Source organism: Symphalangus syndactylus, chromosome 16 (assembly GCF_028878055.3).
Source record: "Symphalangus syndactylus isolate Jambi chromosome 16, NHGRI_mSymSyn1-v2.1_pri, whole genome shotgun sequence".
In the NCBI taxonomy this organism is placed as follows: Eukaryota; Metazoa; Chordata; class Mammalia; order Primates; family Hylobatidae; genus Symphalangus; species Symphalangus syndactylus.
Window position 1 is genome coordinate 18264224 of NC_072438.2, and position 15513 is coordinate 18279736.

The following is a 15513-nucleotide window of genomic DNA, read 5'->3' on the forward strand; positions in this document are numbered from 1 at the left end:
CTGTTCTTTTGGCATGGCGGAAGTTTTAGTGTCAACATCAACTGTAAGGTTTTAACTCTGCCTGCATTCCACTCACTGGAAAATAAAGGCTTCTGTTTCTTGTCTAAAACTGGAGGGGGTTAAGAAAAACAACCTGTTCTTTAACAGAAGGATGGGAGAGAAGGGAGCTCATCATTCCCAATCCCCACTTATCACTCTGACCCACATTTCCTACACAGGTTTCCTAAAATTCTTTCACCAAACAGATGCTTTTGTCCCAGAACAAAGTAGTCTGTCAATTGGCAAAACCCCAAGATTAGGAGACACATAACAGGTTGTAGGTTCCTTAAAGATAGAACATTTCAGACAGAAGCTGAGTTCTTTCGAAAGGACTCCCATGTCATAGTTGAGTGTGTTCAGAGTTCCGTTAGTCACCAGAGGACAGAGCTGGTTGGTTCTCACTGTTTTCTGCAAATGTGGAGCACCTGAGACCCATCAGTAAGCTGACCTCACCATGTCCTGGAGAATCTTATGTAGCGTGACAATGACACAGGCTTGGTTTCCACTGTAACAATACAAGGTTAATAGAGGGAAAGAATTCTTAATTTCATGACAGATTAGTGCCCTCAAGTAGTCAAAGGGGATCTCATCTCTAAATCAACTAATACAATGGATTACTTAAACATCAAAAGTTGAAATGTAAACTCAAACTTTTACAAAGTATATTTTAAATACAATTTTGGCTGCCTTCTCACCTGTTAGAGTACAGTGTAGGCAAATAGAAATTTATAGTCAAGAAATAGTCTGGGGTCAGTGGATGGGAAACTACCCAGATAAACTTCAGAGAAGTGTTTGCTGGCCAAACTGACAGGATTCATGCTAAGGACCAGCTGGGAATATCAGGCATCACCTGGAAGATGGTGGAGGAACCTCATCAGATATTGAAAATAATTGGCTGTCAAGTGTGTGGGAGGTTTTTGCAAAATGGCCTTCACAGTGTTGTTTACTAAAGTTGTACTTTATAAGGAAGTACAGAAGGGGGCCTCTCAGAAGGCTAGGAGGCCTTGCAGTTTGGCCAACAAAAGACTCTTGATCACTACCCATGATATGCTACCTGTTAAACTTTTGAAGGATAATTGCCATCCTCATCCCTGTCTCATTATGAACCTCTACTAAATGAAATGGGGAGAACATTGCCCATAGGTAGGGGTTCATGGCCCTAAGGAGCTGTATGTTCCTGGAATTCTTTACTCAGAGATGGCTTATGATCGTATCATTTCTACCTTGAAGAGGTATGAAGTAGAAGTTAAAAGGCCTCTTTGCAGAAGGCATTTGTGAAAAGTGACCAAACTCCTTGAAGAATAGCAGTCCCTTAGTGAAGTTGAAAGGGCATTGTCTTAATCCTACAGCATTGAAGACAAGCAAGTGAATACCAGGAGATTCTGAAAGAGGGGATAACAGGTGTATAGTGGCTTTTCCTCCTTGGATTTCTGTTGGAGCTGCCTTTTTATTAAACTGCATGGAGATGCTTGATCCCAGAAAATGTCTGTGCTGATAGCTGACATGCAGGGGGGCCACAGAAGTTAATCTTGTACTTACCCTGAAAAATCTTCATTGAAGCTGAATTTTGAGGAGTTGTCTATTCCATTTTACTTAGCTTTAGTGATGTGCTTTCATTCTTCCCGACAGATTAAAAGTAGAAGTGCTATTTCTGAACCTTCCATTTCTCACTGTCTTTAGGATGGAGATTAATAGTTACCCTCTCTGGAAGTAGTTAGAACAAAAGGGTGTGTCTTGAACCATCATGATGCCTTGTATTGTAAGAGGTGTACAGTGGAGTAGCCCATCCCAGCAAAGAGCTACTTATATTCTTTGCCCTCACCTACCACTGAAAGACAAAAATGTTCCCAGAATTGGGTCTGTAACCATCCCACCCCTGGTCAAGGATGTCTGAGTATGCATGTTGCTTCTCCAAGAGCATGCATTTCCATGTGCCCAGCTGAGCTGTCTTCAGACATCTTCCACCCAGAAGACATGGGAGGGTGGCTCAGAGTTCAATGGTGAACAGCCTTATCTGAGAGATTTCTAAGCTTGCCCAGACAGGTATAGAAGTTCTGTCTTGTTCTCTTTCCTGTGATGCTGAACTTTCTGTCATGTTTCCTTCTAACTAAGATAACTTAGTGCTCAGACTAAGGCTTCTTAAATGCACATCTCTTCTATATATATAAATATATATATATTTTTTGCTATGAAAACAGGAAATATGAAGGCAAAACCTTGTGGGACAAATCTCAATGTTTTACTGGATGGAGTGGAAAATACACAGGCTTCCTTCCTGGGTGACTAATATCTGTCAACCACTGCATTTCTTGTTCTCTTCATGATCGTGTATAAACAGATTTATTACAGGTGGTTATAACATTGGCCCCAAGAGAATTCATGCAGGTTGATACTGATGCTCCTGAAACTTTGGTTCATAAGATAATACCAAAACCAGGAAATATAATTGCCATTCATCAGTCTGGAAGAGAATGGGATAATTCAGAGAGCAGGAAGGACTCCCAGGTTTGAAAACAATCTTTCCCAGTCAGGGAGATGACATTCCAACTATAACATGTGCTTCTGAGAATGGGGCTTTAGTCTTAGTGCTGAAATCAAATTGCTACCACAGCTTTTATATTAATTCCTCAGGGACGAATGGATAAGTGGAGACTGATTAGAGTCCCATTACTGTGTTACCTGTGTCATCAATTTGGAAGGAGGTATGGAGCTTCCTCTCCTTGGAGACTTACTGTGGAGATGGAGTGCTGGACAGAGAGCCTAGTTTACAGGGGAATTTGAGTTTGTGTCTATCATGGGATGGCCATGAAAGCCTCTTCTCTGGGAACTTCTTCCTGTTTGTGGTGTCTGCTCCTCCAGGGGCCAGCTGCAGGTATCCTTGATCTGGAGTAGCTGCAGCCTGCCCTTCTGCAGTTGTTGGACATGAGAACTACACAATCCAAAGGCATGTGGCTAGAGACGCAGTTGCTGCCCTCCTGGTGGACAGGGGATCAGCAGCTGAGATTTCAGCTGTGTAAGAGTCTGAAGAAATGGGTTAAAAGAATGGCTTGCTAGATTTTTAGAGCCTTTTCCCTGTATTCTGTTTCTTTGTCATTCTGTGATGAAATAAAGTCAACTCGATAACTTTCCTGTTTGAATCAATGTCTTCAAAATTAACTTGAGTCTTCAGTTTTGGACTTGGCTACCCATACAACAGTTAAAATCAATTTTTTTGTGAAGTATATATAATGGCAATCCAGACCTTTCTAGTCACTGTGTGCAGCCTATCAACACTTGGCTCTTCCGATGCCTTGAACATCGTAAAGTAGCAACTCAACTGTAATTCACAAATCCCGGCAGCTCTGTCATGATACTGCTGCTTGTTTTCATATTTGGCCAGAAACTCAAAATGGTTCTCACTTTGATAAAATCAAGCTGGCAGGGTTGGGCTCCTATTTCTCTAGAGGACACTGTTTCCTTGACTGACTTGTCCAGAGGTCTCTTACACTGTTTGTCTTGTGGCCCCTTTATTGTTCAAAGTTAGAATCGTCATTCATATCAAAGATGAATGTATATCTTCAATTCTTTCACCCACCTGCACTTTTGCTTCCCTCTTCTTAGTCTTTGACTTTCTGATAACATGGTGGCCAGTTAGCTGACTTTGAAGATACAGAAATCATCTAGGGGAGCATATTATTTCCATGTGTTCCCTTCATTCCCTCTTGCCATGTTGAATAACATGTTAATAGGTTCTAAGCATTAGCATTAGGACAAGGATATCTCTAGGGGTCACTTATTTGCTGCTACCTGACACTTATTTAAAGAGATCCCAGGAATTTCAGAGGAAGGTGGTGAACCAGTGTGTGTATGTGTGGTGGTGGTGGTGGTGGTGCAGGGAATGTAGGGTGGGGCACAACAGCTACTGAATGGGTAGAATCAGAATCTACCTGGTCACTTAAGTAGGTGAGTGGGCTCCATATCACTGGGTTCTCTGTGGGGAAGTTGTAGAATGTCTCCAAGAATGTCTTCCCTACTTGAACAATTTGGATAGTTTACCCTTAAGCTCTATCTGCCATGATCATTGTTGTTTCTTCCAGTGGCATCAATTCCCCTGGGCTGCCGAGATATGATGCTGCATGCAAGTAAATGAATCAAGTTGAGGGTGTGGCCTGGGGCAGCCAATCATTCTAATCAAATGGCAAACCACCTGGAAGTCCCTTTGTGCAGAAGGATGGCTCAGTGCTGGCACAGGCAGAGAATAAGCAATGCAATAAGTGAGACTCAATAATGTAAACATTGAATAACCAAGTTTCATTGTTTTCAAGGGATGACTTGTTTTTTTAAATGTCCTGCCTTTTTTCACTCAAAAAATACGTGGGATTTTTATATATTCAAGGATCTAAAACTAGACCGACTTCTGCTGGTTCTCCTCTACACGTCATCAGTTGTTCTAAGATGATTGTTGCAGGTAATGGGCAAAACTCTCATTGCTCTCTCAAGTGTAGTGGAGGTTAGGAAGCTTGGACCTCCACACAGGGATATTGTGTTTATTGCCTCTTGCTGTTCCTTGCCATATACTTCATTGTACTTACAAGTTCTGAAAAGGAGAAAAGCATCCCTTATAAAACTACATGTGAACAAAGTATTTTGGATCCCGTTTCTCAATGTACATCTCATTTTAACTGGACTATTAATGCTCTTTTTAATTCAATGAATCTTCTGACATACACCACTTTTTTGAGCTCCCATGACTTGTGGAAGCCTGGCAATGTTATGCTACCTTCTCTAGTGGAAGCTACTGGTAACTTGGTTTGTAGCTTGGCCTACTTTGGCCACATGCGAAAGTATGGAGCCAGTGACACATTTTAGATGGGAGAAGTAGCTCTTGGTGATGTCTGCCAGTCATTAACCCTTCTGTTTCCTGGAGATGTTTTTCTGGGGAGAATAGCTCAGCAGTCCTGGTGGATGGCTCTAAGATGAGAAAAATAAACAATATGGGGGCTAGTTTGTAATGAATTTTATGTTGGCTGTGGAGCAGATGCAAAACCCTTTACCTTGCACAGTGACTGACAGCAGTGTGAAACAGGGACCTCATTGGCTAGCCTTGAAGTTTTCAGACTCATGTGTCTTAGCCTGGCAGTAAAGCTGGTAAGAACTTAGTGGAACTCGTGAGTTTACTTGGTGCTCAGCAGTGAGCCCATTGGAGTCAGCACCTGGGTGGAACACCAGGGTTCATATCACATGAAGGATCTTGTATTTGGTACTTTGGCTGCCAGATCAGGCTTTGTCAAGATTACTATGGTGCTATCTGTATTAGGGCCTACTTTCTGAGCAATTTTCATCACTCCTATGAAGAAAAATGTCCATGTAACTGATGACCACCAAGTGGATCATCTCTTGCTTGTGGATGTGCCTCTTGATGAGTGCCTTCCTTTATCACTCAATGTGAGCAGGCTGAATGAATAATACACTCCTTGTACTAGGAAGGTCTACTGGATATGTTGAGGACCTATCTTCAGTAGGATTAGCTTATGACTGATTCATATTCCTTTGCTAGCAATATTGGGCTTCATTGACTTTTTTTCCTTCCTGTCTCTGAAGCATCTGAAATCTTGATCTCAAAGGCCAGTGACTGACCCTGTCTCTTCACCTATCATCATAAACAAGTTTTTTCAGCCCCAATAATAGTGGAAATCTTGTGACAATGCCACTGCCTCTGGGAAGGGCAACTCCTTAGGGTTTCCAGCATGAGATCTTGCCCACGCTCTGTCCGACAGCCATGGTAGGCAGGACCATGTTCACTGCATGTCCTGAGCCCTCTGAAAGTTCGTGAGGGCAACGCAGGTGTGTACCTTCTGCTAGTCTAAACTGCACCATTTTGTAAGCTTCCTGCTATTTTGCAGACCTTGGTCAAAGTGAAATAGTTCATGGGGGTTCAGGCAATGAGAAACATCCTGCCTAACCACTTGACCACAAGGCGGACAAAGGCTGAACTAAAGAAACATCCCTATCATTTCCTGCTGGACAAAGTTCCAAGGAACATCACGATGATACCCCAATGAAACAAGGACCAAAACCGCCTCATCATGGGAACATCTTAACAATATCCTGCTGGTTAACAAGCCATATTGCTCAGACCTTTCCTGCCCATACCTGTAAGTACCCCCAGCCTGTAAGCAGCAGTGGGCTCTGGCATTAAGCTTGTCCCTGACTTCTGTAGGTTTTATGCTGGACATAAAGCCTGCATTTGCTGTTGAGCCACCCTCTTTCTGTGTGTCTTTAACCCACATCTTCCCTCCAAAACCTAACACCTTCTGCTCATACGGGCTGTACAGGTTGTTCCTGATCTGTTTGATTTTTCTCTGCCATAATAGCAAATTTATTTAGTAATGGATGATTGGGCAGAGAAAGTAAAACACATCGGGATTATTTTTCCCCCTCACAGTGAACCATCTTCTAGTAAATCTGATTATTCAATCAGCAGATATGGTAAATCTACCTGGTCTTGAGATGAGCCTGTGAGTCTAGGCTGTTCTGTCATGACTGCCACTAAAGGGAAGTGGTCATCTCAGCCTGGACAGTTGTGCTGAGGGATTTTTAACTTGGTTATTCCCATGGAAACAGACTTCTGAGTTCATAATTGTCTCCTTGTATGTGTTCCATTTTTCCCCACTTCATACAGATCTGAGTTATCATGCAGCTTGAGTTGTCTTTGGTAAGCCATCATAAAATCTTACCATGTGATACCTCTAATGGCGTCCAGCTTGGTAAGAAGATTGTTTTTATTGAGCTTTCTGGCACATTACTCCTTGTCCAAAAATGGCAGCATGTTCAGAGGACTCATTCTATTTCACTTCTGTCATTTTTTTTTTCTCGCTTGATCTTTCTGCTAGTGAACAGTCATCTTGAAATTGACATCTTCAAATGGAAATTGTTCCCCTCTGGTACAGGGTGAGGTCTTAGAGTCAACATGAAATGCAAAGACCTAACTGTGCCTTCCTTGCTCTCTGAAATCCTTTATGGAAAATAAGGGGCCTTGGTCCTTCTGAAACTAGAGCAGGCTATGAAACAGTTGGTCTTCCAGATGGATAAGAGAAGAGAAACCTCATTCCCTGTCCCCACTTGTTATCACTCATTCACATCCCTACAAGGGTCTGCAGAAATTCTTTTCCACCAACCTGACGCTTTTGTACTGGAACAAAAGTGGTTTGTCAATTGCCATGGGAAAACCTAGGTTTAGGTTACAACAGGCCTGTATGTCTCTTAAAGGTGAAAAATGTAGAAGTTTGTCTTCAAGAATCTGTCATAGTTGGGGAGTTGTCAGTGGCAGGTGCTTCCTGTTGCACACGGAGAGGATAGACTTTGTCCTCAGTGTTTTCTGTAGAGACGTGGAGCACCTGGGACCCATGAGCAATGAGATGACCTCAGCTTCTCCTGGAGAATCCTATGGGCCAACACGAGGTTGTACATGCGGTTGATGGCCTGATGGTAGCAGATAGAGTGCTTACAGATTTCAGCTATGGAAGAATCTCCTTAAAAATGAAGAAATGAATTTTTTCTTGGTCTTTTCCTTCTGACTTTCTGGAATACAGAGGTAATGTCAGAATGATTTTTCAGCTTGTTCACATCTAATGGCTTGCACTTTAGACTTGGAAGTTCTATGGAGGTTAAAACCTTTTTTCTGGAATATTTATGAAGGTGAGCTAGACCCCCTATCAGTCACCATGTGTAGCACATCAACAGCTGGATCTTCCAGTGCTTTGATTTGCTGTTTTATGGTAGTCTCTCATGTCCTATTATTCACAAGTATTGGCATCCTCTCTGTCAAGATGTTGATTTTCAAACTGCCAGTTTGTTCTGTATACAGCCTTATTACCTTCTCGGAAAATATGTTCAATTACAGTACTGCATTTGCAGAACTCAACTTGATATTTGCCAAACAGCCAAGTATCTTCCTTCCCTTTTACTCTTTTTGTATTAAAGCAATAATTCTGTGATAAGTGCGTTAATTCTACCAGATCACTTTTCAAGTTTATTGAGTATGTTGATGCCCAACTTAGGACTCTTGTTATATTCTGGTGACTGTCTTTGTTTCCTAACGAGGGCAGAGATTCACAAATATACTAAATTTGGTCATCTTCCTGCAAGGAAGAAAACTAGCCCTTCTTCCAGAAGGTCCCTGAAGGGTGAGTGGCATTAAAATTCTACAGAACCTCAGCAAGGCTGAACCAGTCCTGGGTATCCTGATGACTTGGGTGCTTGAGAATCGTGCAGTCCGTCCTTCAGGTGGCTCAGGAGGTTTGGTACCACGTGAGTGACCTCACGTTGAGTGCTCTTGTCCACCAGATCAGGCTTGGTCAAGACTCCTGTGGGCACTCTTGGAGTCCACTTCCTAAGTGACACTCAGTGCTTCTATCATCTCGAAGTCCACGTTACTGGAAACCACCACCAAATGGGTGGTTTCTTGTAGATACACTGCTTGATAAGTGCCTTGATCTGCATGCAATGTCAGTGGGCTAACAGCTCACAGCCACTGTGGTTATACCAGGAAGTTCTGTTAGTCATATGGAGTTGAGGTCCACATGAACTGTTAAGGCAGAATCCCATCCCTTTCCTGTAATAATTAATGTGGCCTTGGGGTATAAGCAGATGTGGTGGTTGACCTTTAGGAACCTACCTTTTAGAAGGATGCAGCCTCCCCTCCCTCTTCCTCTGTGGTGATTTGAGTCAGAATTCAAGAGCAATCCCTTAAAGGAATGGAAAAGGAAAGGTAAAGTCATGATCCTTGTGTGTTCTTACTGCTGCATCCTCTAAGTGGTGACCATTAACTTAGTACGTGTCATTAATGAACTGCTTTCCTATTTGTGTCCTAAGCTATATTTGAGGAAATGGTGATAGAGGTAGGAGGGAATATGTTCAAGAACCTCTCAGTGAATAGTCTATTGGTCTCTGAAACTCATTCCTACCAACCCCAATTTCTGTAGCTTCTGGGCACCTGACTCACAGGTGGGATAGAAGGTGGCTCAGTGAGTCACCACTGAGCAGCTGCATCTGAGAAAATGAGCTCTAGGCCTTCCCAAGACGGGGAAGTTTGGGTCTATTCTCTTCCCTGTGATCCAGAAGTTGGTCAGTGTCGTCTTTCAGATAAATATCTTCCCACTGTAACCCCAGCTTCCTTTAAGGCACAATTAATTCTGCATTTCTTTTCTTGTGAAAATGATGGGAAATGTCATGGAAAGACAGTGTGGGAGAAATGAACCTGTTATCCCACATCAGAGAGGAGTGAGTCCAGAAGCCCTAGGTTTCTATTGCTGTGGGATATTTTACTGGCAATTAATGCTTTTCTGACAATACACTCATCATTCTATTACTGCTCAGGGGAAAGACTATCTAACATAATACCACTTTATTTTATAAACTAAGTTTGTTTCTAAATGCCTAAAATAGTATAGCTCTCACTTGAGTGTGAGCAATTTAATCACTTATGAAGGATTAACCTTAATTCTGTCTTGCGATTTTAACTTCCTCCAGTTCCATGAATTGTAACTACCAAGACCCAGCTCAGTCATGGAGACCCCAACCTAGTGGCGCTAAAGACACAGAAATAGTGCAAAGTGGGATCCAGGGGGCTTGACCCACATATTTATTGACAGTAAGCCAGTGATAACCATTGCTTCTATAGATTATAGATTAAAAGCATTCCTTATGGGAAACAAAGCATTCTTAGCGAGGAGCAGAGAAACAGGCTGTAGCTGATTGTCTGCAGCCAAAACATGTTAAGGCATAGGCTGCTCATGCTATTTATGGTTTGAGGAGTTTTCTGCTCCGGGCAGGCCGGGCATTCCTTGCCCTGCTCCAGTAAACCAACAACTAGCAATGTGCGTGATAGCCATCATGGGCATGTCACATTGCTGCAGAAATTGTGCTTGTGGCCAGTTTCTTTAAGGCCTGTTTATGACAGGCTTAGGGCTTGTTCCCACCATGTCTCCCTTTCTGCTTTCGCAAAGCGATAAAGACTAAGGCAGCTTTGTCACAGTAGGCTACTTCTCACAGGATTCAGGATCTGCATCTGCAGACTACACAAAGACGACATAGATTAAAGTCACAATCATTGAAGTCACAGAGCCTCCAAGTGTCTTGATCCATTTTAATGGGTTTAATAGCTGCTAATCTGCCTGCAGCTCCTTCCAGCACTTCCCTTCCTGGCATAATGCCAGGAAGCGTCAGATGTGCCTGAGAGGCTTGAAATACTTGTTCCTTCAGTTTTGGAATATCTAAAGATAAATATCTAGTATGACCCTTTAAATGTCTCTTAACTGTTTCTTACTCATGTTCTGTTTCATTATACAGATGAGAAGTAATGCAAAAATGAGAAGTATTCCAGTCGCATTGTAACCATTCTATATTCTAGTTACTAGATCTCCTAGCCACATTAGTTTGTTGGAGATCATTGATTTGATTAGCTAGTTTCTGATCTATATTAGAGTAGAATTTTTCTGCCAATTATTTAGTCTGCTGTTTGTACTGTGGAATGCAAAGCAACTCCAGCTATTGCAGCAGTAGCTGTGACAGCAATCAATCCCATAATGATTTTAAAGTGGCAATGAAATGCCGAGAGCAACTCAAAATCTTTTGAAGAATTTCAGTAATAATATGCACAGAAGGAGAGGCTTCCCAAGGATGGGAAAGCTTTACAGGTATCCATACTCCTTCTCGGGCTCTTACCACTAAAATAGAATGATCAGTATTATACAAGGGAGAATTCACACAAGAAAACAATCTACATTCTTGACAAGTCACATGATTATTAGGGAGATCAAGTTTTAAATCACTCACTACAAACAGGAAAGGAAGACGGACACAACTCTGTATCCAGACTGAATCGTGGGCCAATTCTAAAACAATTAGGATTATACTGGGTTGGCTTTAGTATATCTTCATTCCCAAATCTTTATCCTTTTTAGTGCCATTAATATTTTCTACAACTCCTTATGTTTAGCTCCTATAGCAGGCCATATCATTTGGGGTTGAGGTGCCACTATACCACCATATGCCCAACTAATAGGAACTCTTGCTGTACTTCTTATAGTGTCCACCATCTGATTATTTTGTTTAGATGCAGGGTGACCATTACCTGCAGATTGAGAGGTGAGCCTTATAAATGCCCCTTTAAGGGACCAATCAATAATGACTCCATATGAACCATTACACAACACCTCTACCTGCCTTGCTATACAATCTTCCCAAGCAAATGCCTTCATTTTTTCTGACCATGTCCAATCCACTTTACCAGATAGGTTTTTGAGGGTGGTAAACTTTGGCTACAGGAGCACAATCATTGTAATAAATACTAAGACCAGAAAGCATATGTGATTGTGCCACAGAGATGTTACGTTAAGGTACTATTGCCAGCCAAGATTGAAGACTGGGAGGTAAACACCCGTCGGCTTTTCCCAATCAAATGGGTAGATGATCAAATCCCAATGAGCTATTCTTAATTGTTCCTTCCTCTTGGGGGTGAGACAGGCCTCTATTATCTGTAGAACCAGGCATCCAAAAACTATCATTAGTGTATACCTCTACTGGGGAGTCTAACCATGTTACTGGCTTTAGAAGTGGTGGAATATTTGCCCAATAAGTGTAATTGTCTTTTGTTTCAGCAGTTACTGGGGGAATATGGCAATGGTGAGCACAGTCATCATAGCTACCATTAGATTACCCATTGTAACTGGTTGTCCCGCCTTCTTCAGATTTTTTTCCACCATCCGTGTCAACTTTTTGATCTGGCCTCAGGTGGGTGGCTGTGCCTCATGAGTGTTGCTCGCCAGGACTGGTGTCTTCCTTATTGTCAGTCTCAACATGGCTGCAATCCTCGGGTTCCTCCCAAAATCTCTTCCTCAGCATCTGGCTCATGATAAGGTTTCAGGTGTCTTGATGGTATCCAAATCAGCTGCTGATTCTGGCCTGGAGAAACACAAGCATAACCTCTACCCCAAGTTATTTTACCTATTTCCCAACTTTGTGTTATCGGACCTCTCCACCAAACCAGTTGTTCTGCTTCTGTCTTTGCCACTGGTTTCTGTAGATGCTGTTCAGCTGCTGATAGCATCTGGCCTTTAGGCAGGCTCAAAAAATTTAAAGTCAATAATGCTAGATTCAATTGCATATGTGGGGTCCCATAGTCACTATCTCTCCCTTTCTGTTTTTGTAATTGCTGTCTTAGGGAGAGATTCATTCTTGCCACGATGGCTTGTCCTTGTGAATTATATGGGATGCCAGTAATGGGCTTAATATGTCATATAGAGAAAAATGTAGCTAGAGCTTGGCTAGTATAGCCTGGGGCATTATCTGTTTTAATAGAAGCTGGAATGCCCTTCACTGCAAAACACTGCAAAAGGTGATGTTTAACACAGGCAGAAGACTCTCCTGATTGGCATGCAGCTCAAAGTGAGAAAAGGTGTCCACACATATACATAAGCTATTCTCCCAAACGAGGGAACATGTGTGACATCCATTTGCCAAAGAGAATTAGGTTCCAATCCTTGAGGATTAACTCCTCCTGTAAAAGATGAGGAATGTACCTTTTGGCAAGTTGGGCATTGCTGGATAATAGCTTTAGCTGCTTTCCAAGTAATGCTGTATCTGCATTTGAGACCAGAGGCATTAACATGGGTTAAATTGTGAAAGTGTCTAGCACTAGATATTTCAGTAGCAACTAGACTGTCAGCCATTTGATTCCCTGCAGTCAAAGGTCCTGGAAGAGGTGTATGAGCTCTAATATAAGTAATGTAAAAAGAGTGCATTCTATTCCTAACTGCGGTTTGTAATTGGGCAAATAAAATGTTGCTCATCTGTGTGGAATCATAGCTGAGCATTTTCAACTGTGTAGAATGGACCACATATGAAGAATCAGAAATTACATTGACAGGCATCTCAAAAGCAGCCAGCACCTCAATTACAGCTACAAGTCTCTGCTTTCTGAGCTTGAAGTATAGAGTGGCTGAAAAACTTAACTTTTTGATCCAGAATAAGAAACTTTACCATTACTAGACTCATCTGTAAAAATGTTTTCAGCACCTTCAATTGGTTTAAATTTATTCTAGGGAGAATCCAATTTTTAGTATTGAAATTTTGTTTTCAGTAAGTGATTATCAAGAACATATGTAACAAACCTGCACATTGTGCACATGTAACCTAAAACTTAAAGTATAATAATAATAAAAAACTATGAAATCAGCTAAATGGCTTTGCCGAGTAAGACTATTTATAAAGGCCTGTTGTATTTGTGCCTTTGTAAGAGGGACAATAATTTTTCCAGGGTCATATCCATGTAATTTAACAATTCGAGTTCTCCCATTCCCTATCAGAGTAGCCATTTGATCCAAATAAGGAGTTAGAGTCCATGAATTAGTATATGGAAGAAAAAGCCGTTCTACCAAGTCCTGCTGTTGGACAATAACACCAGTAGGTGAATGTTGAGTCAGAAAAATTAGCAAATCTAGAATCTTCTCTGGATCTATTCTATTTGAGCCTTATGCACTTGCTTTTCAATTAGCTGTAACTTTGCCTCAGCCTCCTTTGTTAATTGCAGAGAGTTGAGACTAGGATCTCCTCTAAGGATAGAAAATAGATTACTCATGGCATAGGTAGGAATGCCTAGAGCAGGTAGTATCCAATTAATGCCCCCTAGTAATTTTTGAAAGTCAATGTTTTCAATTGATCCTTACATATGATTACTTTCTGTGGCACTATTGTAGTGTCATTTACTGAGGTTCCCAAGTAAGTGTAAAGAAGAGTAGTCTGGATTTTGTCAGGAGCTATAATTAAACCAGCATGAGAAATTGAGTTTTGCAAGTGATCATAACATTGGAGTAATATTTCCCAAGTGGAGGCAGCACAAAAGAATATCATCTATATAATAATGTAATGCTGTGAAAATATTTTACGAGTAGGTTCAATTGCTTGCCCTACATATGTTTGGCAAATTGTTGGACTGTTTAACATGCCTTGTGGCAACACTTTCCAATGAAAACACTTAGCAGGCTGCAGGTTGTTTACAGGAGGAATTGTAAATGCAAACAGTTCAGTCTTGCTCAGCTAAGGGGATAGTAAAGAAACAGTCTTTCAAATCTTATTAAAGGCCAATTTTTTGGAATCATAGCAGGAGAAGGCAATCCTGGCTGCAGTGCTCCCATAGGTTGTATAACTGAATTAATGGCTCTAAAATCTGTCAACATCCTCCATTTACCTGATTTTTTAATAACAAAGACTGGAGAATTCCAGGGGGAAAATGTTGGAGCTATGTGTTCTTTTTCTAATTGTTCAGTAACTAAGTTCTGGAAGGCCTCCAGTTTCTCTTTACTCAGTGGCCATTGTTCTATCCAAATTGGCTTATCTGTTAACCATTGTAAAGGTATGGGTTCTGGAGGCTTAACAATGGCTGCCATCAAAAATGATATCCTAAACCTTGATGAGAATTCTGTCCTTCCACTAGAAGCAGTTTCTTTAACCCTTGTAAATTTTTTCCTAATCCCATGCCAGGCACATACGCCATCTCTTGAATCATATGCTGACTTTGAGGGCTGTATAATTGTTCTGGAATTAACACTTGTGCTCCCCATTGCTGTAATCTCTTCCCCATAAATTTATAGGTACAGAAGTTACAATGGGTTAAATAGTCCCAGATTGTCCAACAGGTCCTTCATGATGGAAAATATAACTGCTTTAATATGTCAGGAGCTTTACCAACTCCAACTATGTTAAATTGAGTGAGTTGAATTGGCCACATGGACAAACAGTGCTGTAGAGAAATGTTTGAAATGTCTGCTCCTATATCTATCAATCCTTTAATTTTTTTTCCCCTGAATAGCTATTTCACAGGCAGGACGTTTATCAGTAATTTGATTCACCCAATAAGCTGCTTTGCCTTGCTGGTTTGTGCTTCCAAATCCTCCTGTTCATTTAGTTTCACTTTTCCCAGTTTCCACATACGGCACAATCAGGAGCTGTGCTGTACTCTCCTGGCTCTGCTTTCCAGGGAACAGAAGTAGATATATAACAATTTGAATTTCCCAATGGAAATCTGAATCAATGACTCCTGTATGTACTTTGCACTCCTTTTAAATTTAAACTAGACCTACCTAGAAATAATCCTACAGTACCCGCTGGCATCATCTGACTGGCAACAGCAACATTCTTTAATGGTCCCATTACAAAAGAACCTGGTCCATATTGATTGATAGCTTGTTTAAATTATTTAAGTATTTTAAAAGGAGAAGGCTCAAATGTAGCTATGATACTCTTCTGTTGATCAGGTGGGTGTATTCTAACAGGGAACTGCCAAGCATCCATATCACCCTCTCGTCTAGCTTGCTGGATTCCTGTGTGAGTAGAACTGAGAGTGGTTGCTCGAGGCACTGCTTGAGCAGTCACTGGGGCAACTACTTTTCGCCCAGTGTCCTCTGGAAAAGAAAGATTCAGAGGGTCAGGCCACTC

At 41.5% G+C, this 15513-nt stretch overlaps 1 long non-coding RNA gene across 3 annotated transcripts in view; it reads left to right on the forward strand.

The window, feature by feature from the left end:
• The first annotated feature begins 416 nt into the window (after nucleotides 1-416).
• Nucleotides 417-15513, forward strand: part of LOC129464412 (uncharacterized) — a 104013-nt gene continuing 88916 nt past the window's right edge. For 2 of the 3 annotated variants that reach the window (XR_010116150.1, XR_008651586.2), the window contains exon 1: nucleotides 417-477. This is a non-coding gene — a long non-coding RNA (uncharacterized lncRNA). Of the gene's footprint in view, nucleotides 478-513; nucleotides 560-15513 lie in introns of those variants that run through there. The other variant, XR_008651585.2, reaches the window with a different exon arrangement.